A 14,721-nucleotide genomic window follows, 5' to 3' on the forward strand; every position below is an offset into this window, starting at 1 on the left:
GAAACCGGCGAAAAATTTCAACGCACGCCGTCGCGCCCTACTCCAACTTAAATAACAAAACTGTCCCTATCGGAATCGGTTGGATAAAACGGAAACGGGAAGCGAAAGAAAACGTTAAACGTCTACACCGAAATGGCCATAGTCAGTTCCAATGAAAAAACAACTCTAACGTGTGTGCCCCACTCTAAAGCAGTGTATAAAACTATCCCCAGCGAAATCAGAGCTACACAACGAAAACGGAAAGCCAAACAAAACTTTAAACAGAGCTACCGAATTGGATATCATCAATCCTGGGAAAATAACCACACACACCGCTGCCCCCCGTCCCAACTTGAATTTAGAAACCGTCCCCAGCGAAATCCCACGTTCGGGCGAATAACTGTGAATTTTAAGCCCCCGTTTCTCTCAAGCTGGAAACGTGCATTCAAAGCTGGGAAAAGGTGCTCATTGACAGGCATCTCCACTTCGGGACCACGTAGCACCTTCACCCGGGTGGCGTTGGAAAGGTCTGGGCGAGGGGGACACGGGGAGGTCAGGCTCGCCACGCGCACGCGCTTCCCCGCGAAACGGGAGCCCAGACAAAACTTTAAACGGACCCACCGAGCTGGGGACGGCTTTTTCCGGGAAGATAACCGCGCACACCGCTGCCCCCCGTCCCAACTTGAATTTAGAAACCGTCCCCAGCGAAATCCCACGTTCGGGCGCAAAACTGCACGTTTGGAGCCACATTTTGTCTGAAGCTGGAAACCTGCATTCAAAGCTGGGAAAAGGTGCTCATTGACAGGCATCTCCACTTCGGGACCTCGTAGCACCTTCACCCGGGTGGCGTTGGAAAGGTCTGGGCGAGGGGGACACGGGGAGGTCAGGCTCGCCACGCGCACGCGCTTCTCCGCGAAACGGGAGCCCAAACAAAACTTTAAACGGACCCACCGAGCTGGGGACGGCTTTTTCCGGGGAGATAACCGCGCACACCGCTGCCCCCCGTCCCAACTTGAATTTAGAAACCGTCCCCAGCGAAATCCCACGTTCGGGCGCAAAACTGCACGTTTGGAGCCACATTTTGTCTGAAGCTGGAAACGTGCATTCAAAGCTGGGAAAAGGTGCTCATTGACAGGCATCTCCACTTCGGGACCTCGTAGCACCTTCACCCGGGTGGCGTTGGAAAGGTCTGGGCGAGGGGGACACGGGGAGGTCAGGCTCGCCACGCGCACGCGCTTCCCCGCGAAACGGGAGCCCAGACAAAACTTTAAACGGACCCACCGAATTGGGGATCATCAATCCTGGGAAAATAACCACACACACCGCTGCCCCCCGTGCCAACTTGAATTTAGAAACCGTCCCCAGCGAAATCCCACGTTCGGGCGCAAAACTGCACGTTTGGAGCCACATTTTGTCTGAAGCTGGAAACGTGCATTCAAAGCTGGGAAAAGGTGCTCATTGACAGGCATCTCCACTTCGGGACCTCGTAGCACCTTCACCCGGGTGGCGTTGGAAAGGTCTGGGCGAGGGGGACACGGGGAGGTCAGGCTCGCCACGCGCACGCGCTTCTCCGCGAAACGGGAGCCCAAACAAAACTTTAAACGGACCCACCGAGCTGGGGACGGCTTTTTCCGGGGAGATAACCGCGCACACCGCTGCCCCCCGTGCCAACTTGAATTTAGAAACCGTCCCCAGCGAAATCCCACGTTCGGGCGCAAAACTGCACGTTTGGAGCCACATTTTGTCTGAAGCTGGAAACGTGCATTCAAAGCTGGGAAAAGGTGCTCATTGACAGGCATCTCCACTTCGGGACCTCGTAGCACCTTCACCCGGGTGGCGTTGGAAAGGTCTGGGCGAGGGGGACACGGGGAGGTCAGGCTCGCCACGCGCACGCGCTTCCCCGCGAAACGGGAGCCCAGACAAAACTTTAAACGGACCCACCGAGCTGGGGATCATCAATCCTGGGAAAATAACCACACACACCGCTGCCCCCCGTGCCAACTTGAATTTAGAAACCGTCCCCAGCGAAATCCCACGTTCGGGCGCAAAACTGCACGTTTGGAGCCACATTTTGTCTGAAGCTGGAAACGTGCATTCAAAGCTGGGAAAAGGTGCTCATTGACAGGCATCTCCACTTCGGGACCTCGTAGCACCTTCACCCGGGTGGCGTTGGAAAGGTCTGGGCGAGGGGGACACGGGGAGGTCAGGCTCGCCACGCGCACGCGCTTCTCCGCGAAACGGGAGCCCAAACAAAACTTTAAACGGACCCACCGAGCTGGGGACGGCTTTTTCCGGGGAGATAACCGCGCACACCGCTGCCCCCCGTGCCAACTTGAATTTAGAAACCGTCCCCAGCGAAATCCCACGTTCGGGCGCAAAACTGCACGTTTGGAGCCACATTTTGTCTGAAGCTGGAAACGTGCATTCAAAGCTGGGAAAAGGTGCTCATTGACAGGCATCTCCACTTCGGGACCTCGTAGCACCTTCACCCGGGTGGCGTTGGAAAGGTCTGGGCGAGGGGGACACGGGGAGGTCAGGCTCGCCACGCGCACGCGCTTCCCCGCGAAACGGGAGCCCAGACAAAACTTTAAACGGACCCACCGAGCTGGGGACGGCTTTTTCCGGGGAGATAACCACACACACCGCTGCCCCCCGTCCCAACTTGAATTTAGAAACCGTCCCCAGCGAAATCCCACGTTCGGGCGCAAAACTGCACGTTTGGAGCCACATTTTGTCTGAAGCTGGAAACCTGCATTCAAAGCTGGGAAAAGGTGCTCATTGACAGGCATCTCCACTTCGGGACCTCGTAGCACCTTCACCCGGGTGGCGTTGGAAAGGTCTGGGCGAGGGGGACACGGGGAGGTCAGGCTCGCCACGCGCACGCGCTTCCCCGCGAAACGGGAGCCCAGACAAAACTTTAAACGGACCCACCGAGCTGGGGACGGCTTTTTCCGGGGAGATAACCACACACACCGCTGCCCCCCGTCCCAACTTGAATTTAGAAACCGTCCCCAGCGAAATCCCACGTTCGGGCGCAAAACTGCACGTTTGGAGCCACATTTTGTCTGAAGCTGGAAACGTGCATTCAAAGCTGGGAAAAGGTGCTCATTGACAGGCATCTCCACTTCGGGACCTCGTAGCACCTTCACCCGGGTGGCGTTGGAAAGGTCTGGGCGAGGGGGACACGGGGAGGTCAGGCTCGCCACGCGCACGCGCTTCCCCGCGAAACGGGAGCCCAGACAAAACTTTAAACGGACCCACCGAGCTGGGGATCATCAATCCTGGGAAGATAACCGCGCACACCGCTGCCCCCCGTGCCAACTTGAATTTAGAAACCGTCCCCAGCGAAATCCCACGTTCGGGCGCAAAACTGCACGTTTGGAGCCACATTTTGTCTGAAGCTGGAAACCTGCATTCAAAGCTGGGAAAAGGTGCTCATTGACAGGCATCTCCACTTCGGGACCTCGTAGCACCTTCACCCGGGTGGCGTTGGAAAGGTCTGGGCGAGGGGGACACGGGGAGGTCAGGCTCGCCACGCGCACGCGCTTCCCCGCGAAACGGGAGCCCAGACAAAACTTTAAACGGACCCACCGAGCTGGGGACGGCTTTTTCCGGGGAGATAACCGCGCACACCGCTGCCCCCCGTCCCAACTTGAATTTAGAAACCGTCCCCAGCGAAATCCCACGTTCGGGCGCAAAACTGCACGTTTGGAGCCACATTTTGTCTGAAGCTGGAAACCTGCATTCAAAGCTGGGAAAAGGTGCTCATTGACAGGCATCTCCACTTCGGGACCTCGTAGCACCTTCACCCGGGTGGCGTTGGAAAGGTCTGGGCGAGGGGGACACGGGGAGGTCAGGCTCGCCACGCGCACGCGCTTCCCCGCGAAACGGGAGCCCAGACAAAACTTTAAACGGACCCACCGAGCTGGGGACGGCTTTTTCCGGGGAGATAACCACACACACCGCTGCCCCCCGTCCCAACTTGAATTTAGAAACCGTCCCCAGCGAAATCCCACGTTCGGGCGCAAAACTGCACGTTTGGAGCCACATTTTGTCTGAAGCTGGAAACCTGCATTCAAAGCTGGGAAAAGGTGCTCATTGACAGGCATCTCCACTTCGGGACCTCGTAGCACCTTCACCCGGGTGGCGTTGGAAAGGTCTGGGCGAGGGGGACACGGGGAGGTCAGGCTCGCCACGCGCACGCGCTTCTCCGCGAAACGGGAGCCCAAACAAAACTTTAAACGGACCCACCGAGCTGGGGACGGCTTTTTCCGGGGAGATAACCGCGCACACCGCTGCCCCCCGTCCCAACTTGAATTTAGAAACCGTCCCCAGCGAAATCCCACGTTCGGGCGCAAAACTGCACGTTTGGAGCCACATTTTGTCTGAAGCTGGAAACGTGCATTCAAAGCTGGGAAAAGGTGCTCATTGACAGGCATCTCCACTTCGGGACCTCGTAGCACCTTCACCCGGGTGGCGTTGGAAAGGTCTGGGCGAGGGGAACACGGGGAGGTCAGGCTCGCCACGCGCACGCGCTTCCCCGCGAAACGGGAGCCCAGACAAAACTTTAAACGGACCCACCGAGCTGGGGACGGCTTTTTCCGGGGAGATAACCGCGCACACCGCTGCCCCCCGTCCCAACTTGAATTTAGAAACCGTCCCCAGCGAAATCCCACGTTCGGGCGCAAAACTGCACGTTTGGAGCCACATTTTGTCTGAAGCTGGAAACGTGCATTCAAAGCTGGGAAAAGGTGCTCATTGACAGGCATCTCCACTTCGGGACCTCGTAGCACCTTCACCCGGGTGGCGTTGGAAAGGTCTGGGCGAGGGGAACACGGGGAGGTCAGGCTCGCCACGCGCACGCGCTTCCCCGCGAAACGGGAGCCCAGACAAAACTTTAAACGGACCCACCGAATTGGGGATCATCAATCCTGGGAAAATAACCGCGCACACCGCTGCCCCCCGTGCCAACTTGAATTTAGAAACCGTCCCCAGCGAAATCCCACGTTCGGGCGCAAAACTGCACGTTTGGAGCCACATTTTGTCTGAAGCTGGAAACGTGCATTCAAAGCTGGGAAAAGGTGCTCATTGACAGGCATCTCCACTTCGGGACCTCGTAGCACCTTCACCCGGGTGGCGTTGGAAAGGTCTGGGCGAGGGGAACACGGGGAGGTCAGGCTCGCCACGCGCACGCGCTTCCCCGCGAAACGGGAGCCCAAACAAAACTTTAAACGGACCCACCGAGCTGGGGACGGCTTTTTCCGGGGAGATAACCGCGCACACCGCTGCCCCCCGTCCCAACTTGAATTTAGAAACCGTCCCCAGCGAAATCCCACGTTCGGGCGCAAAACTGCACGTTTGGAGCCACATTTTGTCTGAAGCTGGAAACGTGCATTCAAAGCTGGGAAAAGGTGCTCATTGACAGGCATCTCCACTTCGGGACCTCGTAGCACCTTCACCCGGGTGGCGTTGGAAAGGTCTGGGCGAGGGGGACACGGGGAGGTCAGGCTCGCCACGCGCACGCGCTTCCCCGCGAAACGGGAGCCCAGACAAAACTTTAAACGGACCCACCGAGCTGGGGACGGCTTTTTCCGGGGAGATAACCGCGCACACCGCTGCCCCCCGTCCCAACTTGAATTTAGAAACCGTCCCCAGCGAAATCCCACGTTCGGGCGCAAAACTGCACGTTTGGAGCCACATTTTGTCTGAAGCTGGAAACCTGCATTCAAAGCTGGGAAAAGGTGCTCATTGACAGGCATCTCCACTTCGGGACCTCGTAGCACCTTCACCCGGGTGGCGTTGGAAAGGTCTGGGCGAGGGGAACACGGGGAGGTCAGGCTCGCCACGCGCACGCGCTTCCCCGCGAAACGGGAGCCCAGACAAAACTTTAAACGGACCCACCGAGCTGGGGACGGCTTTTTCCGGGGAGATAACCACACACACCGCTGCCCCCCGTCCCAACTTGAATTTAGAAACCGTCCCCAGCGAAATCCCACGTTCGGGCGCAAAACTGCACGTTTGGAGCCACATTTTGTCTGAAGCTGGAAACCTGCATTCAAAGCTGGGAAAAGGTGCTCATTGACAGGCATCTCCACTTCGGGACCTCGTAGCACCTTCACCCGGGTGGCGTTGGAAAGGTCTGGGCGAGGGGGACACGGGGAGGTCAGGCTCGCCACGCGCACGCGCTTCCCCGCGAAACGGGAGCCCAGACAAAACTTTAAACGGACCCACCGAGCTGGGGATCATCAATCCTGGGAAAATAACCACACACACCGCTGCCCCCCGTGCCAACTTGAATTTAGAAACCGTCCCCAGCGAAATCCCACGTTCGGGCGCAAAACTGCACGTTTGGAGCCACATTTTGTCTGAAGCTGGAAACGTGCATTCAAAGCTGGGAAAAGGTGCTCATTGACAGGCATCTCCACTTCGGGACCTCGTAGCACCTTCACCCGGGTGGCGTTGGAAAGGTCTGGGCGAGGGGGACACGGGGAGGTCAGGCTCGCCACGCGCACGCGCTTCTCCGCGAAACGGGAGCCCAAACAAAACTTTAAACGGACCCACCGAGCTGGGGACGGCTTTTTCCGGGGAGATAACCGCGCACACCGCTGCCCCCCGTGCCAACTTGAATTTAGAAACCGTCCCCAGCGAAATCCCACGTTCGGGCGCAAAACTGCACGTTTGGAGCCACATTTTGTCTGAAGCTGGAAACGTGCATTCAAAGCTGGGAAAAGGTGCTCATTGACAGGCATCTCCACTTCGGGACCTCGTAGCACCTTCACCCGGGTGGCGTTGGAAAGGTCTGGGCGAGGGGGACACGGGGAGGTCAGGCTCGCCACGCGCACGCGCTTCCCCGCGAAACGGGAGCCCAGACAAAACTTTAAACGGACCCACCGAGCTGGGGACGGCTTTTTCCGGGGAGATAACCACACACACCGCTGCCCCCCGTCCCAACTTGAATTTAGAAACCGTCCCCAGCGAAATCCCACGTTCGGGCGCAAAACTGCACGTTTGGAGCCACATTTTGTCTGAAGCTGGAAACCTGCATTCAAAGCTGGGAAAAGGTGCTCATTGACAGGCATCTCCACTTCGGGACCTCGTAGCACCTTCACCCGGGTGGCGTTGGAAAGGTCTGGGCGAGGGGGACACGGGGAGGTCAGGCTCGCCACGCGCACGCGCTTCCCCGCGAAACGGGAGCCCAGACAAAACTTTAAACGGACCCACCGAGCTGGGGACGGCTTTTTCCGGGGAGATAACCACACACACCGCTGCCCCCCGTCCCAACTTGAATTTAGAAACCGTCCCCAGCGAAATCCCACGTTCGGGCGCAAAACTGCACGTTTGGAGCCACATTTTGTCTGAAGCTGGAAACGTGCATTCAAAGCTGGGAAAAGGTGCTCATTGACAGGCATCTCCACTTCGGGACCTCGTAGCACCTTCACCCGGGTGGCGTTGGAAAGGTCTGGGCGAGGGGGACACGGGGAGGTCAGGCTCGCCACGCGCACGCGCTTCCCCGCGAAACGGGAGCCCAGACAAAACTTTAAACGGACCCACCGAGCTGGGGATCATCAATCCTGGGAAGATAACCGCGCACACCGCTGCCCCCCGTGCCAACTTGAATTTAGAAACCGTCCCCAGCGAAATCCCACGTTCGGGCGCAAAACTGCACGTTTGGAGCCACATTTTGTCTGAAGCTGGAAACCTGCATTCAAAGCTGGGAAAAGGTGCTCATTGACAGGCATCTCCACTTCGGGACCTCGTAGCACCTTCACCCGGGTGGCGTTGGAAAGGTCTGGGCGAGGGGGACACGGGGAGGTCAGGCTCGCCACGCGCACGCGCTTCCCCGCGAAACGGGAGCCCAGACAAAACTTTAAACGGACCCACCGAGCTGGGGACGGCTTTTTCCGGGGAGATAACCGCGCACACCGCTGCCCCCCGTCCCAACTTGAATTTAGAAACCGTCCCCAGCGAAATCCCACGTTCGGGCGCAAAACTGCACGTTTGGAGCCACATTTTGTCTGAAGCTGGAAACCTGCATTCAAAGCTGGGAAAAGGTGCTCATTGACAGGCATCTCCACTTCGGGACCTCGTAGCACCTTCACCCGGGTGGCGTTGGAAAGGTCTGGGCGAGGGGGACACGGGGAGGTCAGGCTCGCCACGCGCACGCGCTTCCCCGCGAAACGGGAGCCCAGACAAAACTTTAAACGGACCCACCGAGCTGGGGACGGCTTTTTCCGGGGAGATAACCACACACACCGCTGCCCCCCGTCCCAACTTGAATTTAGAAACCGTCCCCAGCGAAATCCCACGTTCGGGCGCAAAACTGCACGTTTGGAGCCACATTTTGTCTGAAGCTGGAAACCTGCATTCAAAGCTGGGAAAAGGTGCTCATTGACAGGCATCTCCACTTCGGGACCTCGTAGCACCTTCACCCGGGTGGCGTTGGAAAGGTCTGGGCGAGGGGGACACGGGGAGGTCAGGCTCGCCACGCGCACGCGCTTCTCCGCGAAACGGGAGCCCAAACAAAACTTTAAACGGACCCACCGAGCTGGGGACGGCTTTTTCCGGGGAGATAACCGCGCACACCGCTGCCCCCCGTCCCAACTTGAATTTAGAAACCGTCCCCAGCGAAATCCCACGTTCGGGCGCAAAACTGCACGTTTGGAGCCACATTTTGTCTGAAGCTGGAAACGTGCATTCAAAGCTGGGAAAAGGTGCTCATTGACAGGCATCTCCACTTCGGGACCTCGTAGCACCTTCACCCGGGTGGCGTTGGAAAGGTCTGGGCGAGGGGAACACGGGGAGGTCAGGCTCGCCACGCGCACGCGCTTCCCCGCGAAACGGGAGCCCAGACAAAACTTTAAACGGACCCACCGAGCTGGGGACGGCTTTTTCCGGGGAGATAACCGCGCACACCGCTGCCCCCCGTCCCAACTTGAATTTAGAAACCGTCCCCAGCGAAATCCCACGTTCGGGCGCAAAACTGCACGTTTGGAGCCACATTTTGTCTGAAGCTGGAAACGTGCATTCAAAGCTGGGAAAAGGTGCTCATTGACAGGCATCTCCACTTCGGGACCTCGTAGCACCTTCACCCGGGTGGCGTTGGAAAGGTCTGGGCGAGGGGAACACGGGGAGGTCAGGCTCGCCACGCGCACGCGCTTCCCCGCGAAACGGGAGCCCAGACAAAACTTTAAACGGACCCACCGAATTGGGGATCATCAATCCTGGGAAAATAACCGCGCACACCGCTGCCCCCCGTGCCAACTTGAATTTAGAAACCGTCCCCAGCGAAATCCCACGTTCGGGCGCAAAACTGCACGTTTGGAGCCACATTTTGTCTGAAGCTGGAAACGTGCATTCAAAGCTGGGAAAAGGTGCTCATTGACAGGCATCTCCACTTCGGGACCTCGTAGCACCTTCACCCGGGTGGCGTTGGAAAGGTCTGGGCGAGGGGAACACGGGGAGGTCAGGCTCGCCACGCGCACGCGCTTCCCCGCGAAACGGGAGCCCAAACAAAACTTTAAACGGACCCACCGAGCTGGGGACGGCTTTTTCCGGGGAGATAACCGCGCACACCGCTGCCCCCCGTCCCAACTTGAATTTAGAAACCGTCCCCAGCGAAATCCCACGTTCGGGCGCAAAACTGCACGTTTGGAGCCACATTTTGTCTGAAGCTGGAAACGTGCATTCAAAGCTGGGAAAAGGTGCTCATTGACAGGCATCTCCACTTCGGGACCTCGTAGCACCTTCACCCGGGTGGCGTTGGAAAGGTCTGGGCGAGGGGGACACGGGGAGGTCAGGCTCGCCACGCGCACGCGCTTCCCCGCGAAACGGGAGCCCAGACAAAACTTTAAACGGACCCACCGAGCTGGGGACGGCTTTTTCCGGGGAGATAACCGCGCACACCGCTGCCCCCCGTCCCAACTTGAATTTAGAAACCGTCCCCAGCGAAATCCCACGTTCGGGCGCAAAACTGCACGTTTGGAGCCACATTTTGTCTGAAGCTGGAAACCTGCATTCAAAGCTGGGAAAAGGTGCTCATTGACAGGCATCTCCACTTCGGGACCTCGTAGCACCTTCACCCGGGTGGCGTTGGAAAGGTCTGGGCGAGGGGAACACGGGGAGGTCAGGCTCGCCACGCGCACGCGCTTCCCCGCGAAACGGGAGCCCAGACAAAACTTTAAACGGACCCACCGAGCTGGGGACGGCTTTTTCCGGGGAGATAACCACACACACCGCTGCCCCCCGTCCCAACTTGAATTTAGAAACCGTCCCCAGCGAAATCCCACGTTCGGGCGCAAAACTGCACGTTTGGAGCCACATTTTGTCTGAAGCTGGAAACCTGCATTCAAAGCTGGGAAAAGGTGCTCATTGACAGGCATCTCCACTTCGGGACCTCGTAGCACCTTCACCCGGGTGGCGTTGGAAAGGTCTGGGCGAGGGGGACACGGGGAGGTCAGGCTCGCCACGCGCACGCGCTTCCCCGCGAAACGGGAGCCCAGACAAAACTTTAAACGGACCCACCGAGCTGGGGATCATCAATCCTGGGAAGATAACCGCGCACACCGCTGCCCCCCGTGCCAACTTGAATTTAGAAACCGTCCCCAGCGAAATCCCACGTTCGGGCGCAAAACTGCACGTTTGGAGCCACATTTTGTCTGAAGCTGGAAACCTGCATTCAAAGCTGGGAAAAGGTGCTCATTGACAGGCATCTCCACTTCGGGACCTCGTAGCACCTTCACCCGGGTGGCGTTGGAAAGGTCTGGGCGAGGGGGACACGGGGAGGTCAGGCTCGCCACGCGCACGCGCTTCCCCGCGAAACGGGAGCCCAGACAAAACTTTAAACGGACCCACCGAGCTGGGGACGGCTTTTTCCGGGGAGATAACCACACACACCGCTGCCCCCCGTCCCAACTTGAATTTAGAAACCGTCCCCAGCGAAATCCCACGTTCGGGCGCAAAACTGCACGTTTGGAGCCACATTTTGTCTGAAGCTGGAAACGTGCATTCAAAGCTGGGAAAAGGTGCTCATTGACAGGCATCTCCACTTCGGGACCTCGTAGCACCTTCACCCGGGTGGCGTTGGAAAGGTCTGGGCGAGGGGGACACGGGGAGGTCAGGCTCGCCACGCGCACGCGCTTCCCCGCGAAACGGGAGCCCAGACAAAACTTTAAACGGACCCACCGAGCTGGGGACGGCTTTTTCCGGGGAGATAACCACACACACCGCTGCCCCCCGTCCCAACTTGAATTTAGAAACCGTCCCCAGCGAAATCCCACGTTCGGGCGCAAAACTGCACGTTTGGAGCCACATTTTGTCTGAAGCTGGAAACCTGCATTCAAAGCTGGGAAAAGGTGCTCATTGACAGGCATCTCCACTTCGGGACCTCGTAGCACCTTCACCCGGGTGGCGTTGGAAAGGTCTGGGCGAGGGGGACACGGGGAGGTCAGGCTCGCCACGCGCACGCGCTTCCCCGCGAAACGGGAGCCCAGACAAAACTTTAAACGGACCCACCGAGCTGGGGACGGCTTTTTCCGGGGAGATAACCACACACACCGCTGCCCCCCGTCCCAACTTGAATTTAGAAACCGTCCCCAGCGAAATCCCACGTTCGGGCGCAAAACTGCACGTTTGGAGCCACATTTTGTCTGAAGCTGGAAACCTGCATTCAAAGCTGGGAAAAGGTGCTCATTGACAGGCATCTCCACTTCGGGACCTCGTAGCACCTTCACCCGGGTGGCGTTGGAAAGGTCTGGGCGAGGGGAACACGGGGAGGTCAGGCTCGCCACGCGCACGCGCTTCCCCGCGAAACGGGAGCCCAGACAAAACTTTAAACGGACCCACCGAGCTGGGGACGGCTTTTTCCGGGGAGATAACCGCGCACACCGCTGCCCCCCGTCCCAACTTGAATTTAGAAACCGTCCCCAGCGAAATCCCACGTTCGGGCGCAAAACTGCACGTTTGGAGCCACATTTTGTCTGAAGCTGGAAACGTGCATTCAAAGCTGGGAAAAGGTGCTCATTGACAGGCATCTCCACTTCGGGACCTCGTAGCACCTTCACCCGGGTGGCGTTGGAAAGGTCTGGGCGAGGGGGACACGGGGAGGTCAGGCTCGCCACGCGCACGCGCTTCTCCGCGAAACGGGAGCCCAAACAAAACTTTAAACGGACCCACCGAGCTGGGGACGGCTTTTTCCGGGGAGATAACCGCGCACACCGCTGCCCCCCGTCCCAACTTGAATTTAGAAACCGTCCCCAGCGAAATCCCACGTTCGGGCGCAAAACTGCACGTTTGGAGCCACATTTTGTCTGAAGCTGGAAACCTGCATTCAAAGCTGGGAAAAGGTGCTCATTGACAGGCATCTCCACTTCGGGACCTCGTAGCACCTTCACCCGGGTGGCGTTGGAAAGGTCTGGGCGAGGGGGACACGGGGAGGTCAGGCTCGCCACGCGCACGCGCTTCCCCGCGAAACGGGAGCCCAGACAAAACTTTAAACGGACCCACCGAGCTGGGGATCATCAATCCTGGGAAGATAACCGCGCACACCGCTGCCCCCCGTGCCAACTTGAATTTAGAAACCGTCCCCAGCGAAATCCCACGTTCGGGCGCAAAACTGCACGTTTGGAGCCACATTTTGTCTGAAGCTGGAAACCTGCATTCAAAGCTGGGAAAAGGTGCTCATTGACAGGCATCTCCACTTCGGGACCTCGTAGCACCTTCACCCGGGTGGCGTTGGAAAGGTCTGGGCGAGGGGAACACGGGGAGGTCAGGCTCGCCACGCGCACGCGCTTCCCCGCGAAACGGGAGCCCAGACAAAACTTTAAACGGACCCACCGAGCTGGGGACGGCTTTTTCCGGGGAGATAACCGCGCACACCGCTGCCCCCCGTCCCAACTTGAATTTAGAAACCGTCCCCAGCGAAATCCCACGTTCGGGCGCAAAACTGCACGTTTGGAGCCACATTTTGTCTGAAGCTGGAAACGTGCATTCAAAGCTGGGAAAAGGTGCTCATTGACAGGCATCTCCACTTCGGGACCTCGTAGCACCTTCACCCGGGTGGCGTTGGAAAGGTCTGGGCGAGGGGAACACGGGGAGGTCAGGCTCGCCACGCGCACGCGCTTCCCCGCGAAACGGGAGCCCAGACAAAACTTTAAACGGACCCACCGAATTGGGGATCATCAATCCTGGGAAAATAACCGCGCACACCGCTGCCCCCCGTGCCAACTTGAATTTAGAAACCGTCCCCAGCGAAATCCCACGTTCGGGCGCAAAACTGCACGTTTGGAGCCACATTTTGTCTGAAGCTGGAAACGTGCATTCAAAGCTGGGAAAAGGTGCTCATTGACAGGCATCTCCACTTCGGGACCTCGTAGCACCTTCACCCGGGTGGCGTTGGAAAGGTCTGGGCGAGGGGAACACGGGGAGGTCAGGCTCGCCACGCGCACGCGCTTCCCCGCGAAACGGGAGCCCAAACAAAACTTTAAACGGACCCACCGAGCTGGGGACGGCTTTTTCCGGGGAGATAACCGCGCACACCGCTGCCCCCCGTCCCAACTTGAATTTAGAAACCGTCCCCAGCGAAATCCCACGTTCGGGCGCAAAACTGCACGTTTGGAGCCACATTTTGTCTGAAGCTGGAAACGTGCATTCAAAGCTGGGAAAAGGTGCTCATTGACAGGCATCTCCACTTCGGGACCTCGTAGCACCTTCACCCGGGTGGCGTTGGAAAGGTCTGGGCGAGGGGGACACGGGGAGGTCAGGCTCGCCACGCGCACGCGCTTCCCCGCGAAACGGGAGCCCAGACAAAACTTTAAACGGACCCACCGAGCTGGGGACGGCTTTTTCCGGGGAGATAACCGCGCACACCGCTGCCCCCCGTCCCAACTTGAATTTAGAAACCGTCCCCAGCGAAATCCCACGTTCGGGCGCAAAACTGCACGTTTGGAGCCACATTTTGTCTGAAGCTGGAAACCTGCATTCAAAGCTGGGAAAAGGTGCTCATTGACAGGCATCTCCACTTCGGGACCTCGTAGCACCTTCACCCGGGTGGCGTTGGAAAGGTCTGGGCGAGGGGGACACGGGGAGGTCAGGCTCGCCACGCGCACGCGCTTCCCCGCGAAACGGGAGCCCAGACAAAACTTTAAACGGACCCACCGAGCTGGGGACGGCTTTTTCCGGGGAGATAACCACACACACCGCTGCCCCCCGTCCCAACTTGAATTTAGAAACCGTCCCCAGCGAAATCCCACGTTCGGGCGCAAAACTGCACGTTTGGAGCCACATTTTGTCTGAAGCTGGAAACCTGCATTCAAAGCTGGGAAAAGGTGCTCATTGACAGGCATCTCCACTTCGGGACCTCGTAGCACCTTCACCCGGGTGGCGTTGGAAAGGTCTGGGCGAGGGGGACACGGGGAGGTCAGGCTCGCCACGCGCACGCGCTTCCCCGCGAAACGGGAGCCCAGACAAAACTTTAAACGGACCCACCGAGCTGGGGATCATCAATCCTGGGAAGATAACCGCGCACACCGCTGCCCCCCGTGCCAACTTGAATTTAGAAACCGTCCCCAGCGAAATCCCACGTTCGGGCGCAAAACTGCACGTTTGGAGCCACATTTTGTCTGAAGCTGGAAACCTGCATTCAAAGCTGGGAAAAGGTGCTCATTGACAGGCATCTCCACTTCGGGACCTCGTAGCACCTTCACCCGGGTGGCGTTGGAAAGGTCTGGGCGAGGGGGACACGGGGAG

The sequence above is a fragment of the Osmerus eperlanus genome, chromosome 4 (assembly GCF_963692335.1).
Source record: "Osmerus eperlanus chromosome 4, fOsmEpe2.1, whole genome shotgun sequence".
In the NCBI taxonomy this organism is placed as follows: domain Eukaryota; kingdom Metazoa; phylum Chordata; class Actinopteri; order Osmeriformes; family Osmeridae; genus Osmerus; species Osmerus eperlanus.